At 46.4% G+C, this 18,000-nt stretch overlaps 1 protein-coding gene across 1 annotated transcript in view; it reads left to right on the forward strand.

The window, feature by feature from the left end:
• Window positions 1-16,963: 16,963 nt before the first annotated feature.
• Window positions 16,964-18,000, forward strand: part of TP53BP1 (tumor protein p53 binding protein 1) — a 38,298-nt gene continuing 37,261 nt past the window's right edge. Inside the window, exon 1 of the mRNA XM_075044798.1 lies at window positions 16,964-17,316. The gene's annotated coding sequence lies outside the window, so the exon portion shown is untranslated. The remainder of the gene's footprint in view (window positions 17,317-18,000) is intronic.

Genomic DNA, 18,000 nt, shown 5'->3' on the forward strand with positions numbered 1-18,000 from the left:
ATTCAAGATTTAATGGATTGAAATATGTATTGAGTGTTCCCTAATAGACTTAAGTAAGGTTAGAAGGGACAATAAAGTCTTCCTGTTTCAGCTCATCCATTTAGTAACCCCACCAAAGGATCTCTTTCAAATGTTTATGTGATTTCCTTTCTGAACCACACAAGCTTCTTGCCAAAGTATGTTGTGGAGAAATTCTATGGCTCCGCTATTGGTTGAATGTGCAACCATAGCACCATATTTTCTTTTGAATGTGACTTCCACCAGTTTAATTCCCCCTGGTTCTTGTTCATCTCTTTAGTCAATTCTTTTCCAAACTGAAGCATCTCAGCTTACTTAATCATTTCTTGAAAGAAAGCTACTCCAGACCTCTGACCATCCTCACTACCCCTCTGAGCTCTACTGCAGTTCCACTATATTTGAGATAAGGGGACCAAAACTGCACAGGGTTCAAAGATCTGTGATCTAATATACAGTGCCATGATGCTACTTGTTTTGTTCTCTGTTCTTACCTAAAAATTGCTAACATTTTATGTTTTGTTTTTTGCCAAGCATTGAATTGATGCTTCCACGAACTGTACCATAACCACAGGATTTCATTCCTCCATGGTAATGGTCAGTTCAGAACCCACCTTTTTTTTTTAATTTGAAGCTACATTTGGGGGTTGTTTTTGCATATGGTATTTACCTTACACAATTTAAATTCTTCAGTCAGAACTCAGCATTACTGAGTCCTGAATGACTTTGGATTATCAAACTTGCCTCACTGCTCACCCTTTAATGTTTAAGTAGCTATGTTAAGCAGCATGTACCTTGCTGAACTCAACTGACAATCCACCTCCATTGACAGAGCTGGCTATTTATATCAGAATATCTGTTTACCCATCCTTCTCTGAGTAACTTCTGCATACCAAAGCCTGGCCTCTAATTCTATGGCCTATAGGCTTCCTTAAACAGACTTCATGGACTTAGATTCCCCAAACATTTTTGGCTGGTAGACTAAATCACTCATCTATATGTTTGCTAATCCCTTCAAAGAGCTTGAAGATATTTGAAAAGCAGGACTTCCCTTTGCAGAATCAATGCTGCCTCTGCCCAGGTAGACACTAACTCTTCCTTTTATTATAGTTACTACTGATTTGCCCAGTAAACCTGACAGTTGATTAACAGACCTGCAATTTCCAGATCCCTCACAGAATCTTCTTTATACACTAGCATCACATTTATGACCCTCTGCTCCTCAGGAACCAAGAAAGGAAAGTGAGTGGGATACATGTTGCTAATATTAATCCAGATATTTCAGCCCTGAGTTATAAGAATTCTTGGGAAAATGTTATACTCATAGTGACTTGTTAGTACTTAGTCTATTTGTACCATAGACTCTGTTAGAGTTGCTTCAAGTTTAGACAGATCTTCTGCTCAGTGTTTCAACTGGTATGTTTCATACACAGTATTTTAATCCTGTTAAGTGTGTGTGTATACACACACATGTTGCTTTGCAAGGAGGAAGACTTTCTATCCCCATGTTAAAGTCACAGGAACATTAAGAAACCTCTCAGTCAGTGGCACATCTGAGAAGAGTCCAGGTACCTTCTTTCACAGCTATCCATTAGAACAGCTTCCCCAGCTGGAAAATATATTCAGAAGCTTTGATAAGAGTGTAAAACGTATAGTGAGCTATAAGACAGTCTTATATAAAAAAGATTTTGCAGCAGTGTCATCTGTGCTTCCTATAGTAACTTTAACATACATTATTAAACAGCCTAACCAGAGTCCAAGCTTTTTGCAAGCTAAGCAAGCACATTTTCTAACTATTAATGTCATTTTTATAACATTCTTATTCATTGTTCTTCTCAGGAAAGGGAGATAGACCTTCAAAAAAGGGATTCAGAAAGTCATTTGACTTGTCTTACACACTATTTGCAACACATTTTGTGCAGACAAAAGTACATTCTAAAACCCAAAAGGAAGAGATAAATAATAAACAGCTTATGAAGTAAAACTATATTGTGCCACCTGAATAAGGTACAGAAGACAGACACACAAATTCTAACTTACTAGCTTAATAGGCTCTTAAACAGCACGTTTCTATCCACTCTATTCTCAGTAGTAAGATATGTAATTTTAAGTTAAATTCCTTGCATCCAACACATCCTTAAAATGGTTTTTCTTCTTTAGTATTCATATCTGCAGAATCCTGGGCAAACAACTCGCTAATTGAATTTGACATTCTAAATCACAATCAGCTTTATTCTGTACTTTTTTCAAACCCAAAAGAAAAGTTAAAAGTTAATGCTGATAAACCAAAAAGCTGACCTTTGACTTCTGAAGAAAACTGAGCCAGGTGTCGGGTTACGAAGAGTCGCAGTTGCTGATTCAGGTCACAGGAGAGAATGTTAATGTTCCAGGAACGAATTCCTGCCCAACAAAAAAAAAAAACAAAAAAAACAAACACAAAAAAAAAAATCAAAACAAAACACAAAAAAACCAGTGAGCTTTTATTACATTACTTCAGAAACATAAGTGGAGATAAAGAAGTTAACAGGACGCACAATGACCAGTGATGCTCTTCCAGAAGAGCATCCTTTTCAGAAGCAGAGGGCCATAAGATGTTTACCTTCCATAAAACACTTATCCCTGAAGTACATGCAGTGAGCAAGTCTTCATTCAGCCTGGGCTTCGTGCAAGTGAAACTAACAAGCTACAAGGGATTGAGGCTCAATAAATTACACTACTGCCTAACCAAGCAAATACATTATGTTAGTTTTACATCTTCTGCACTATTGAGCATTGGTCACCAGTAGAGATGGTCTACTGGATGGTTAAACTACTAAGCAGCTCAGAGACACGAGCTTCTCTGCTCTTATAGCCTGTGCATCCTCCAAGTCACAAAAGTGCCCCCCCAACTCACTCTGCCTAATTACTCCTTCAAAGCCCCTGATCCCACTGAGACCCTTTGAATTTGCTCTTTAATCTATATAATCTTTGTAAGCTAATCGCCTTCATATCACAGCAGGAAGCAGCATCTGCTCCCAGAGCAAGTGGCACAATGCCATGCTGGGGAAGTCACCTTCAGACCTCAGTGTGAGCAGTTGTACATTCTGGATGACACCAAACACTACAGATCACAGATCTTCACATCCCAGTAAGGAGCAGCTTCTCCTAGATGGTGTGATACTACACTTTGGCACCATGAACAAAACCAGCATGAATCACTACTCCAGCCTCTTGTGCTGCTGCCTGCTGAAGTACAGATGTTGAAGGCCAACCCCACAGACTTCTAAGAGTTAACTGAAACAAGAATTTCAGCCCCAGCGTTTGTTCATGGGATTCTCACTGACAGTTCTTCCACCATCTTCTGGACATATGTCCTCTCTTGCATAAAATATAAAGTTTTATTGTATCTGATATCTGCCTTCTTTCAAGTGATTTTTCATGGAGATTATCATTCCCAGTTACTGCAGTTCTAGTTCTCCAGCACAGTAACTCCATATTGTGCAACAGCTTCTGCTGGCCACTGGTGGGAAACAGGATCTTCTAATATACAAGCTCCAGCTTTCTACACATAACCAAGATAGAGTTAGTAATCATTGCATCACACAGTTCAGTGGTCTCAAGGCCTGTAGAATCTACAGCAGCTCAAGAAAACTGTGTTCTTAGTTTCTTTTTCTGGTGACAGCTGACACAGTAGAGGAATATAGCTTATTTATTACCTGACAGTATGCACTGCCAAGTACACAAAAACCCCTCAGTATACCTTCTGAATGTCAGGGGGGAAAACAAAAGCAAAAAAAACCAACAAAAAAACCACACCACCAAAACACCACCAACCAACTTACCACCACCTTCAGTGTCACAGAACATCTATTCCTCTCAGTTTGGGCATGGGATAGAAACAAATGAAACATGTAATAAAAGACAGGGAGCAAGAATTTGAACAAAATGTTTCATATGCTATACTCTTGGAAAGCATGATTGTTTAAACAAATGTCCAATGTAAGTGCATCTTAATGCAGTACTGATGAGCATTCTGACCTGGACAGGAACAAGGTGGCACTCTGCAGGGCAAATCCTGCTGACTCTAGCTGCTGTGTCACTGTCATGGTGTCCTACTGCAGCAATAAATGCTATTTGAGGTACTGCTACATTGTCCAGGATGCAGGAAGAATAGATCCTCTTTCAGAGCAAGGAAAGGGAAGAGTGAAATTATCGTCTCACTCATCATCCTACTTGTAACAATTTATTCAACATTTTTTCCCCTCTTTCCTTATGCCCATGTGAACTTTTTTATTTCCTGCTGAGGTAATTGGCTTATAAGATTTGGCATTTCCGACTAATACCAGACGTAGTCTTCCAGATATTGTTTCAAAACTGGACAAAAGTCATATAGGAAAAGAAAAATAAGACCAATATTTATTAGCATTTTAGAATAAGTATTGTTCAGGCATCCCACAGATACACAATGCCACTGCCTAAGAAGCACTATACATGAAAACAAGCAGGTTCCCATAGTGTCCTATATTCACTATTCCATTCTCCTGAACCAACATATAGAAAGAAGTCTGGGAATACACACTTCTTGGATCAGCCAGAGCAAGAGATTTATTCACTGAAAAAAATCTTTGTGGTGGTTTGGGTGGGTTTTTTTGCGCAGACAGGGCACCACAGCCAACAGAACAAAGACATAAAATAAACCCTATTTTTTTCATCCTTTAGAAAACCCTATCTAGATGTATAATATGTAACACTTAGGACCAACTTGGCTTGCCAACTTTATTTGCCAATTTTATTAATCTGATTGTTATCAGTGCTACAAGCCCCTTACCGTACTTGCCAAGTTGCAGAAATGCTTTTCTGAAGGGCAGGGGGATTTTGTTATTTACACTGCTTTGTTTCTGAGGAAATCAAATCTTCTGCTAAGTAGCCTATTCTACACTCACACAAACCTCATGTGGACCCTCTCCAGCAATCTATCTCTTAAGAAATGGGAATCATCATGTGTGTACCTTTTCCACATTTCTGGAACTCCCTGAATCAAGAGGTTAGCTGTCTTTAACATTATAATGTGCTGTCTGTGGACAGATCTCAAGACCCTGCTGTCATTTTAACTATTCTTATTTTTTATATCCATCTTCCAATTTGCAGATCTTGGTCTATTTCAAGAAGAGGTCATTCTCCCATTTCACAGTGGGGAAAACTCCTCTATGACTTGCTGGAGGTCCTACTCCATGTCAGTGACAGAGGCAAGTCTGAAATCCAGGTTCCTAGCTCCCTCAGCAGTTCACTTCTACTGTTAGAAGCTTACCAATACTGCTTAAATGGCTCTCATGCAAAGAAGTGTCTGCACCTGGCAGAATTTCAGCAGGTTCCTGGTCAGACAAAACTAACTGCAGAACTTCTGCTGTGGCAATTACAATTTGTGTTGCAAAATTGGCATTTACTTTTTCTCTCCAGTGGGAATTCCAAGGTTATTGGCATATGACCACAGACTCAAAGAGCAAAATCCATTAGTTTACAGACTGATCTGTCACTATTTCAAAGATTCAGAGAATGGATAAAGATGCAGGTTGGCACATCAGTTCAGTGAAGTGCCAAGCAAAGTTGATCATCCTGTTGTGCAGAAAGCAGGAGCAGTCCCTTCGAAGACCGGCTTTCAGAGGCCAAATTGTCATAATCTGGCCTACCCCTACCGAATAAAGCCATCCCTTCAAAAAGGGAATGAAATGCTGCTCTCAAAGCTGCTGGTAGGTGGCCTGCCAGCAGAGATGGATGGAAAAGATGCTGAAATTGAGAAATTGGACAAGATTTGACATTTTTACACCCACACCCTCTCTTAAATTGCACTGTCCATCTGTTCCTCAGTACTGTTGACGCTTGAGAGGAAAACAGTCACAGTAGTATCTCTGAATAATGCAGTTTGGCCAATAGTTACAACTGTTATCACTGGCATCTTTTAAACCAATGTATCTTGAAAACGGGGTGGGCGGGGGGGGGAGAAGTGCATGCGAAGTCAAAAGACTGTTTTCTCAGAGGTGTACTAAACTGCTTATTAGAACAGGGATTCCCTTAAGGTCCTGATGTAGCTGACAACCTCTCCTTTATCTTTTTTTTGTAGGAGCCATCAGAAACTGCAACAAAGCAAGAACTACCATCTCACCACCTCCTTCCCCTGTGCTTTTAAACAACACTGCATGTAATATACAAAGACTAATTCAATGCCAAGGCCTCCGGGCACTACCACAATATGGATAACAAAGGAACAAAATGTTATGGCAGTCCTGTCTCGCTCTGTGTCATTCCTGAAGCAGTTCACTATTGTGGCTTATCCTCCCTCAGCCTCTGTGGTCCACACAGTTGCTCCTTAGATAGGGAGAGGCCATAGCACAACAGGCCCCTGTTTGCAGCTGTCCCCTCGCACTGCAGTAAACAGGCAAGCAAGACAAATCCTCCAACTAATAAGACAGCAGTTTGGGGTAAGATGGAAATAAGATGTAATCCACTAATGAGAAAGAAACGTGGAGAAATGAGAACCGCAAAATGTCTTCAAGCTTGAAGACCCTGAAAGCCAGCGTTAGCTGCGTTTCACTAATGCAAAGAAAGGAACGCTCAGGGGGAGAAAAAAGAAACAGCGATGTACGGCCTGAAGGCCCGCGAGCATGCCCGCCTGCGGGAGCAGAGCCAGACCGGCTCGTTATTGATGCCCTCGGTCACTGGTCTCGTCCTCGCTGGAGCTGAAGCTCCGGTCACCTCGGAGACCGGCGGCGGGCTGCGCCACCGGGGCGCGAGCCACGCCCGAGCCCAGCGGGGCCTCTCCCCCAGTCCCAGCCGCAGCCCCCGGCCCGCCCCGGCCCCGCGGCCCCGGGACGCGCTCGCAAGCGGCCTCCATCCCCTCCGCCCCCGCCTCCCGCTCAGCGGCCCCGGCAGAGCGCCGGCCCTCCCCTCCGCCGCCGCCCGGCCCACCGGGCCCGCACCGCCGTCCCTCCGGGAGGGCGAAGCCCCGCGGCGGTGCCGCAGGGCGGGGCGGGCACCGGCAGCTCCGCCTCGGGCCGGGCGGCGGCGGGGACGACGCGGCAGGCGCGGGCGGGCTCGCAGCTCCGCGGCACCCGGCGACGGGGACCGCCCCCGCCGACGCCCTGGGGCCCCCCGCCGCGGCCCCGGCTCCTCACCGCGCTCCAGGGCGCCGCGCAGCGCCCCCCGCTCCGGCTCCGTCCCGATCTCCCCGATCACGACGAGCAGCGCGTGCCTCCGCGGCTCCCGGCGGCGCCGCCCGCCCGGCAGCCAGGGCGCTGCCGTCTCCATAGCGACCGGCCCGGCCGTGGTCTCCATGGCAACCCCGGCGGCCGCCGCTGCAGCGCGCGGTGACTGGCGCGCGGCTCTTAAAGAGCCCTGAGCCCCTCCCCGATTGGCCGAGCTGGCACGTGGTCCTGCGCTACTGCGGAGAGAAGGGGGCGTGGCCACCGGGCGCCACCGCCTTCCAGCCCCTCCGCGCGCCGCGGGGCCGGCTCTCGGGCTCCCTCCCGGCGTCGGAGGCTGCGCCGCCGCCGGGCCCGCGGCCCCTCGGCCGCTCAGGGCCCGGGCGGAGCCGGCAGAGCCTCGGCTCCGAGAGGCCCCGGTTCTCTCCCGGCTCGGGCGGTCCCCGGGGGGGGGCTGCGCTGGCCTGCCGCGCCCGGCCTGCCGGCCCCAAGCCGGCCCGTCCGCAGGCGCGCAGCAGGGCGCCCTCCCTGACAGGACGGCGGCCGCCGGTGGGCTCCCGTCGGCGCTGGGGGAGCGGGGCTCTCCGTCCCCGGCTGGGCACGGCTGCGCTCCTTTCTTCTGGCGCTGCGGGAAGAGCCGTACAGCTGCCAAGCGCAGGTGCTGAAAGCCGGGCGCCGGGCTCACGGCCTCCGAAACAATAAATAATTCGGGGGGGAGTTCAGTTTACCTTCGTGATCTGAGTGTGAGGGAGTTACTTAAATACAGAAATCCACGGAGATTTTTAGATGCCCGGTGCTGAGCTGTTGCAATATCCACGATAAAATCACCGAAGTCGGTAGTGCTGAAAGGTGCCTAGGCTGGGCGCCACTGTTTACGTTCGTTCCTTCTTCTCCATCACTTGGTAGTAAGCAGAACAGATAGATCCTCATCTCTTTCCTGGTGGTTTGTCTTCCTGTTCAGTTAAAGACAGGTGTAATGGTTTCCAGTGGCAAGTGATGGGATTTCCTGGATTCCAGAAACATGAGATACGAGAAAAATCTCTCTGAACTTTGCTAGCTGCCAGTGTAAAACTGTTGTGAGCTGTCAACTGCTGTGTAGACAGACAGCTGTGTAGACAGGAGCTCTTAACGTCCTGGGTGACCAGAAAGGGCCTTAATTCAGGGCACAAGTCCATATCACTAATAGTCAGTTCTAGCTAGCCACATCTTCAAAGCACTTCAATGCAGTATGTGGAAAAGCTGAGTAAACTCGAAGTATGAGACTTCTGCATGCTGAACAAGGGAGAACCACCAGAAAGTAGTTTCAGATAGAAAAATCCATGTCTTTTCTGACAAAGAAAGGGAGGTCCATCCTGTGCTGATGCAGCTGGGTGGAAAAGCAACCCAGCTAGAGTGAAGTCAGCAATAACCTGCAGCGTTTCGTAAAACAGTGTCAGGTTCTGCCCCCTGCAGTCTGCAAGATTTCCATAGAAATGAGCTACGGTTTAGGAAGCTTGATGGGTAGATAAATCAGCGTCCTGCCCTGTTTTGTTCCTTAGTACCCACCAAGCCTGCAGTGAGGACACAGTTGAAACCTCAGAAGTTCGGATGGTCGGCATTTTGGCAAGCATATGTGAATCTATAGTGTCATAAGACTCCGACAGAAGATAATCAGGAAAAAAGCCAACTACAGAAAGGGGGGAAAAATCCAGAATAATTATCTTTGCAGGCTACAACTGATGTTACTAGCTTACAGAGTTTTCTCAGATTGAGACCTTTAATCAAAATGTGCTCTAGCTGTCAACAGATAAGTTAGGAGATGATGCACTAGGTCTTTTTCACATAAAATTGTGGTGACACCACTGGCTATGATCTTTATGAAATAAATCTCATCAACAGAGAGAATTAGTGCATCAAAAGGGTTTAATTTGTTTCTGTGTGTTTAACCTGCGTAGCAGCATTAATTTAGTTTGTCTCGAGGGATTGCACTGAAGCAGGTAAATACGTGAATAAAGCAATAAACATGCAAACAAACACCAGTGTACAATAAATTCTATCATGAAAGTAGTATTGTAGATCATGGAGGGAAAACATGATGACAAAACATGAAGGTGAAAGATTTTCAGGTATTTTCATACCAGCTGATAGAAGTGCCTTCTATTTTCAGGTGATTTAGTCTTAATACTTGCTGCTTATTTTTGAGATGGTAGCTTTCCAGAGCTGCAGCTTTTCACTGCAGTGCAGAGACGCTCCTCCAGCTGGCTTTCTGCCAAGGAGAAAAGAAACAGGAGACACACAAACCAGAGTGAAAGCTTAAAAAGAATATCCAAGCATGGTTCTGTATCATAGAGGCTAGAACCTCTAGGGAAGACTGTTTACAATTAAGAGATGGGGTTTTATAATGTGGTCCATTTGCGTTCTTCTACTGTACCACCAAATGATAGAAAAATTATATTTCTGTTGGTTTCTGATGTGAATCAGAGCTGTCTGTGGTCATGGTAGAATTGGAGTGATTTGAGTCCTAGTGTGTGTGCACTGCATAATGCAGTGAAATGAGGAATTTCCAGCCTATAAGTTCCTCCTTTTCCTTGTAAATTCACACTCTGGATGCATATAATAGATCTGTATAGCAATTATGGTATAAGTTTCTGCTTTCATGCACTGCATCAGTAGCTGGCACACCCATGAAATATCAAAAGCTGACTGGGCTGATTACAGATATTAAATGTCGTGACAAACATCACAGAATGAGAGGTGGCAAAAGCAAATGAAAGGATTACCTCTGAACAGTGAAGGACAATGAATCACAGGTAAATGACCGTTATAAAAATGGATTTAGAAAGTAGGCTCAAAATAGCATAAAAAGGATCTTCATAATGTCACGAGAAGAACAATCTACACAATTTCAGTTTCTCAGTCCTTTAGCCTGGAATGATGGCTTCCTGTCCTGCCCAGCTAAATATGTCCATATAAATAAAAATACTTCTGGGAACCAGAGATCTACGGCAGTATCTAATTGAGGATAATGCCTTTAACAGAGGTAAAATGTAATGTCATTTTGGTTGTGACATTTCTAAGAAGCAGGGAAAAATAGGTGACTGCCTAAAGGGACTTTTTTTCTGTGTCCAGGCCTTGATCTCTCCTGTGGTGAACACAGCTATCCTTATGTGGAGCAGAAGAACCCAATGTTGATAATGCTTCTTCCATGTAGAGATGGAGCCATGTGGCCATTTATACTGTCACTTCCAGGATGTAAGACACAGAAAGAGAAACAGAGGGCTAAGCCTTTCAGTTTGATCAAACCACATGCATTTTTGCTTCTATTTAACCTCATGGGTGATTTATCAGAGTAGTACTCCTATTCCTCCCACTTTCATCTTACAGAAGGTGTTGCAAAATACTGAATGTCTTCTGTGCAATTTGGAACAACTGCAGCTCTGATCAAGAGTAGAATCTAAGTGCCTATGAAATTATCATGTATATTCATTGTGTCATTTTCAGCAATCCAGAGCTTTGGAATTAAAATAGATGTTTATCAGACCAAGAAAGGTACTCATTCGTATTGATGCAGCAATCCCTCATTGAAGCCAAGGTGATTTATAATCGATTAAATATTAAATACAAAGTGGCCAGAATTCTTACCTCTTTGTTTCATCTTTCCCTATAGCTAAAAACAGTTGAAATAATGTAGCTGAAACATTCAGGCAAAGCCCAAGCATAAAAAGTGAGCACAAATGGAATATTACTAAGATTTTTTGCAGACTGAACTGTACAGGTTGCCAGCAGCCTCACTGAACAGTGCAAAGAAACTATAATACTATACTTCCCACCACAACTGTGTGTGTATACGTCTTCCACAACTTCCCTTGCTCAGTAAAGCCATGCAGTGATTTTAAGATTTCTCCAGAAGAAGGTGCAGAGGAACTATGTGATCCTGGCTTAGAGTGAAATAGCTAAATTGAATTATTACATGTGCATTTTATGTTACTGAATATGTTAGGAGTATTCAAAGCAAGTGATATGCAAGTCAGTAAGTAAAATGTATGCTTAAGAAGGACATTAATTTGCTGTGGCAATCTTAGCCACGTAAGGCTCGCATGATTAAATATCTGTCCTTTCTTTTGTTGCATTCGTATGGTGAACATTTCTTTGTGGTCAGTCTTTCACAAATTAAGAATATAGATGCATTGCATTAATGGTAAGAGCCTTTGCCCGAAGGTTACAGGAGAGCAATAAATTGCATTGTCATTCACGGTTGATGCTGGTCCCACTGTATACCTTTCAGTGTTCTACTACTCCTGGAGCACACAGTCTCTGAACACTGGTTAAGTAATCAAACAAATGACAAATCTTGTATGTTTGCACTGAAATTCAACAGCAATTAAAGACTAAGTAAACCAACTTTAAAATGAATATAGAAATATCTGACTAAAAGTTTGACAAAGAGGTGTATGTAGATATTAGAAATAGGGTTTGAGAACACAGTAAGTACAAAAATGCTCTTTCACTTACCCTCTGGGACTGATTAGAGGCTTGTCTGTCCTGCAGGATTTGGCATCACTGTGACCTAAGGAAGCAGTCCTCGGGTCTGCTGTTTAAGCAGTTTGTGATATCACAAGTACATCAAGAGAAACCAAGACCTCCACTTTCCTGTCTCAAAAGGTAACACAAGCAAGTTCATTGTTTAAATGCATCTATCCCACAGCACAGCTCACAGTAATGTCTCTAAATCCTGCAGTCATGTGTCCATCTGTACACTATTATTTAAAACTGTCTTACTTTAACATTTGATTGAAACATAGTGTCAGCTGTCCATATGTTACTCTTGGGTCAGCTTAGTGGAGCTTTAGGAAGTGTTTTCTCAGTATCCAGAATTTATCCTTCTCAAAGAAATGCACACCGATGTCGGCAGGACACCTCTAGGGGCCACTGTATTCTGGGAACTATTTAACGTTACTGGGTCTGTGAATGAGAGGTGGACAATGCCCACATGGTCCAGGTGGATACTGGGTAAATCCCTAAGCCTTCTGAAGTCCAATAAAAACATACTGTATATGTGGCATCTTTATCTTTGTCAGGTAGAGATCTAATGGCTATAGAACCTATCTGAATTTCCTTGTTATCATGCCTACAAAAAATGAAGTGAGGTACCTGATAAATAAATGTGATGTGCTTGTAAGGTTTAAAAAGTCTTCAAAAACTATTATACCTGGTTTTTTTGCTTTCCTTTTCTACATTCTGCTACTGATTCCCTTTCTTGGCCTGGCTGTCTCTCATGCTTTCTTCAAAACAGGAATTACAACCTTTGCAGATACCCATTCATTCTCTTTTCACTCCATCCATGTTAAAGCTAACGGTCAAAGTTCTGGTTAGTTTGTGCCTGCTAGAAATTATTCCAGTAACTTCATCAGAGCATTACTTAAACTAGCAAGATCAAACAAGTATTTATTTTGAAACAGAGAGACTGTTGAGATTAGGTTCGAAGGGATACAGAAATAATACAGACAATTTTCCAAAGGTGTTTCTGCTTCAGGGAAAAGTGTTCTTACCAGGCTAAGTTACAGTGTCTCACTCAACAGTACAAAGCAAAAACTTAATGAAGACTGGGCAGTTTTAGTAAGATGTAGCAGGCTGCAGAAGTGGCTTTTCACTCCCCAAAGCTTTGTTACTTCACTTTGGACTTTTTATCCTAAGTACAAGTGATATGCTTTTGCTGGTTTTTGTTTGTTTTTTTTTTTTACTTTGGGTTATAGCTGTTGTGTGATAAGAATATGGGCAAAAATATTACCATTATGGAAGAAAAGGAGAATGCTCTACAGCAAGAACTGAATGACCTTGAGGAATGCAAAAATGAAAACAGGATGAAATTTAATATTGCAGAGAGTAAGGCTATGTATTTGGTGGCTGAGAATAAGAATTTCTGTTACCAGTTAGGCACTAATCACCTCAAAGTGATTGAAGAGGTTGAAGCCCTACGTATTTTAGTTGCTCAAAAGCCAACTGACTTTACAGCATGATGGAACCATGAAAAAGCCACAGTTTGTCAGTTCCAGGATGAATCAGATGAGGTATTTCCACCGGAGATCAGAAAGTGCTAATGTCAGCAGGCAGTGCTCATCTCATCTAGAATACTGCATACAGTTCTGGTCACACACGTTGAAGGAATTCAGACCTGAAGAGTGTAGAGAAGGGCCGCTAAGGTGAGAGAGGAGAAAGTGAGGTGCAAAGTACTAAGAAAGGTGCTAAGGAGAAACTGTTTTACAGGGTAGAGTAAAGGGACCGAATAGTTCATCTCACCAAAATAAAGACTAGATTATAAAGACTATAGATTGCACCTATAAATATATCAGGAAAAATAGCAAGGACAAAAAAAGAACAATGTATGCTGAAGGAGAGCGATGGCATGAGAACAAACATATAAACTAGCCATGAGCAAAAGTAGGCAAGAAATGAGAATCATGGAATATCCTGACTTGGAAGGGACCCACAAGGATCGTCGAGTCCCACTCTTGACTCCACACAAGGCAAACTAAAAGTTAAACTGTGTATCTAAGAGCATTGTCCAAACGCTTCTTGAACACAGGCAGGCTTGGGGCCATGACCAGTTCCCTAGGGAGCTTGTTCCAGTGCTTGACCACCCTCTCAGTGCAGAAGTTCTTCCTAATATCCAGTCTGAACTTCTCCGGATGGAGCTTTAAGCCATTCCCTCACATCCTGTCACCAGACACCAGAGAGACCAGCACCTCCCTCTCCCCTCCCCATCATGAGGAAGTTGTGGACAACGAGGTCACCCCTCAGTCTCCTAAGCTGAACAAACTGAGTATCCTCAGCCACTCCACATAAGTCATGCCCTCTAATCCTTTTGCCATCTTTGTTGCCCACGTTCGGACACATTCTAATGTTTTTATATCCTCCTTAGATTGTGGAGCCCAAATCTGTACACAGTACTCAAGGTGAGGCTGCACTAATGCTGAGCATAGTGGAACAACCACTCCTTTCGACCAGTCAGCTACACTGCACCTAATGCACCCCAGGACACAGTTGGCCCTTTGGGCCATCAGGGCATGTTGTTGACTCATATTGAGCTTACCATCAACCAAAACCCCCAGATCCCTTTCTGCAGGGCTGCATTCCAGCCTCTTGTCCCACAGTCTATACATACATCCAGGATTACACCATCCCAGGTGCAGAATCCAGCATTTGTCCTTCTTAAATTTCATACAGTTGGTGATTGCCCAGCACTCCATTCTATCAAGACCTCTATGTAAGGCCTCTCTACCCTCAAGGAAATCAACGGTTCCTCCTAATTTAGTATTGTCAGCAAACTTGGTGTGCACTCAGGTCCTGTGTCCAAGTCATTGATAAAAAGATCTGAGAGAACTGGCCCTAAAACTGAGCCCTGGGGAACACCACTAGTGACTGGCCACCAGCCAGATCATAGAATCATAGAATCGTAGAATGGTTTGGGTTGGAAGGGACCTTAAAGATCACCTAGTTCCAACTCCCTTGCCATGGGCAGGGACACCTTCCACGAGACCAGGTTGCTTAAAGCCCCATCCAACGTGGCCTTGAACACTTCCAGGGATGGGGCATCCACAGCCTCTCCGGGCAACCAGTTCCAGTGTTTCACCACCCTCACAGTAAAGAATTTCTTCCTAATATCTAATCTAAATCTACCCTCTTTCAGTTTAAAACTGTTAACCCCCATATCTAGCACTACACTCCCTGGTAATCAGTCCCTCCCCATCTTTCCTGTAGGCTCCCTTTAGGTCCTGGAAGTCTGCTATAAGGTCTCCCCGGAGCCTTCTCTTCTCCATGCTAAACAACCCCAACTCTCTCAGCCTGTTTTCACAGGGGAGGTGCTCCAGCCCCCTCATCTTCTTCGTGGCCCTCCTCTGGACCCACACAAGCAGGTCCATGTCTTTCTTATGCTGGGGGCCTCAAAGCTGAACATAGTACTTAAGGTGGGTCTAGCTGTATGCTGGACATTTTGTCCAGAAGGATACTGTGAGAGACAGTATCAAAAGCTTTGCTAAAATAAAAACCCCAAACATATCCACTGCATTCCCTGCATTCACTAGGCAGGTAACCTTGTCATAAAAGGATATTAAGTTAGTAAGGCATGCCTTTCCCTTCATGACCCCATGTTGGCTTTGCCCAATGACTGCATTGTCTTTCAAGTGATTTTCAGTAACTCCCAGAATAATCTTCTCCATAATTTTACCAGGCACCAAAGTGAGACTGACAGGCCTGTAATTACCAGGGTCTTCTTTCTTGCCCTTTTTGCAAATCTGCAAATTGGAGTAACATTTCCTAGCTTCCAGTCGACTGGGACCTCTTCAGATTCCCAAGACCGTTGATAACTGAGAAAGGTCTTGTAATAACACGGGCAAACTCTTTCAGTATCCTGGGATGAATCACATCAGGCCCCATAGACTTAAGTGCATTCAGTTGCAGCAGCAAGTCCCATACAAGTTCCAGGTCAACTGGGAACTTATCACTCCCCCAGCGACAGTTCTCCAACCCAGTGCTCAGGGCATCCCTGGGCCCATCATTGCTGTTAAAGACAGAGGTGAAGAAGGCATTAGATGTCTCTGCTTTATCTTCATCTCTATTTGTGAGGTGAGCAACCTCATCAAGTAATGGACCAATGTTTTCTTTGTCCTCCTTTCACTGTTAGCATACTTTAAAAAGCCTTTTTTGTTATCTACCACAGTACTGACCAGCTTCAACTGCAATTGAGCTTTGGCCCTACAAATTTTCTCCCTACAGTGGCGAAGAGCATCTCTGTAGTCTTCCTCAGTAGCCTGACCTTGCTTCCAAAGTCCATGAGCTTTTTCTTTCTAAGCGTGCTGGTTTTACATGTCAAACTGGGAAAAAATTAATTTTGAGGATTAATCCTTGCCCTTTGTGTCCCTTATGCTCATCTAATGAAATTATGCTAGGGGATGGTCTTCTCTGACACTGTAATATCCACTGCTCTTTAAGCCAATAATTCAACAGTTTACTAGTGTCTCCTGAATCAAACATCTTTAGAAAAGGATGTCAGTAACTTGCAAGTTACATGCCCAAATTCAATTATCCTAAAGAAACTAGCCTTCGAAGACACAACTGAACTAGCAAAGTGCTTAAATACATGTTTACAGTGCAGCAGCTCTAAAATGTTTTAAGAGTTTTTGGTTTACATTAGCCATCTTTTTTCTGGAGTTATACACTAGAACAAGAGTTCCCAATCTTTTCGCAGCCAAACCTCATCTAAGAAAGTGGTATTTATTTAAAAACAGAGAGCTGTAAAGGAATACAAACACGTTACAGCGTCACAAATGAACCATCACTCGGTGAATGAGAATACTATGTTAAAAACAAAAGCCAAGCTAATAATTTTCAATGAACATGTTGGTACCAGCTCTGTGACACGGTCCTGGAGGAAGGCAAGAACTGTAACAGCTCACAGGAACCCCACAGCAACACATTGTGGAGACAGAGTCAAGGCCTTTGGTCACATGCCAGGCAATGACAGAGGATGCTGCTGTGCCTCAGAGTGCCCTCCAGAGCCTTGGAAGAGAGCACAAGGTCCATACAGGTACTGACGTGGTCCACGCCTGTGAGCGTGTCCACCACCTAGTCCTGCTTGGGCTCTGACAGCTCTGGCAGCCTAGTGAGAGAAATGCAGTTCGGCCCTTCCTTCTCTTGCCGCCCAGCAGGGAACGCAGATGCAGAGCGGAGTGCCCTGTCGGGGCCGCCGCACTGCTGGGGCTCGTGGGCGAGGGACGCTGCCCGCCACGGGTCGGGGTGCGGGCCGGGCCCCCGGTCCTCGGGGGCGTGGGGGGGAGGCCTCCCTCCCCGCGGGATCCGGGGCCAGCCGGGCCTCCGCCCGCCGGCCTGCCCCGGGGCTCTGCCCGGCTCCCGCTCCGCCTCGGAGCCGCCGCGGATGCCCTCTCCGCCGCTGTCCCGCGGCCCCCGGCCCGGGCGCGGCAGCCCCGGAGCCCCAGGGGCGGCGCGGACGGCGGGCGGGGTCCGGCCCGTTGCCGCCCGCCTGATGTCAGCGGGGCGGGCCCGGCCGGGCGCGGCGGTGCGGCTCGGGCGCCTGTGCCTCCGCCCGAAGCGGCGGTGGCGGCCCTGCTCGCCGGCTCCCGGCTGAGACCAGGTAAAGCGGGCCGGGCCGGGCCGGGGCGGCGCCGTCGCCTCCCCCCGCCCGCGGCCGCTTCGCCCGTTGTGCTCCGCCGGGCGGAGACCGACACGGGAAGCGGCCGGGGCAGCTCCGTCTGGCCCGCAGGGCATCTCCCGCGGCGGGCCTCCCCCCGCGGCGGGGCCCTGGGGACGCTGGGGCGGCGCGGGGCCCGGCCAACCCCTCGGCCCGGCCTCGCCGCTGCGGGCCGCGGGCGCCGCGCGGGTCCCGGCCGGGCAGCTCCGGCGGCGGGTCGGCCGGCGGCTCGGGGCGGGTCGGGTCGGGGGGGGTGGTGGTGGTGTGTGGCGCGGCGGCCTGGCCGCCTCACCGGCGGGGCGGAGCGGGTCTGCGGCCGCGCGTCGCGGGGCGGGAGCACGGCCCGGTCACGGCGCGGGCGCGACGCGCTGTGCTCGGGGCGGCCCGGCGAGGCAGGCCGCAGGCGGCCGGGCGGGCTGCCGGGGGCGGCCGAGGTGTTCGAACGCGTCCCGCCGCCGTGAGGATGGATGCGGGCTCTCTGGCTCGCCGCGAGCAGGAGAGCTTGGGAGGCGCGGGCGGCCGCGTTGCGCTGCCGCTGCCCCGGGTCAGCTGCGGGCCCACGCAGGGACAGCTCTCGCGTGCCGTTGTGCGAAGCACGTGGCTCCTGGTGACCTTCAGTCGGTAGCC

The sequence above is a fragment of the Buteo buteo genome, chromosome 13 (assembly GCF_964188355.1).
Source record: "Buteo buteo chromosome 13, bButBut1.hap1.1, whole genome shotgun sequence".
Classification (NCBI taxonomy): domain Eukaryota; kingdom Metazoa; phylum Chordata; class Aves; order Accipitriformes; family Accipitridae; genus Buteo; species Buteo buteo.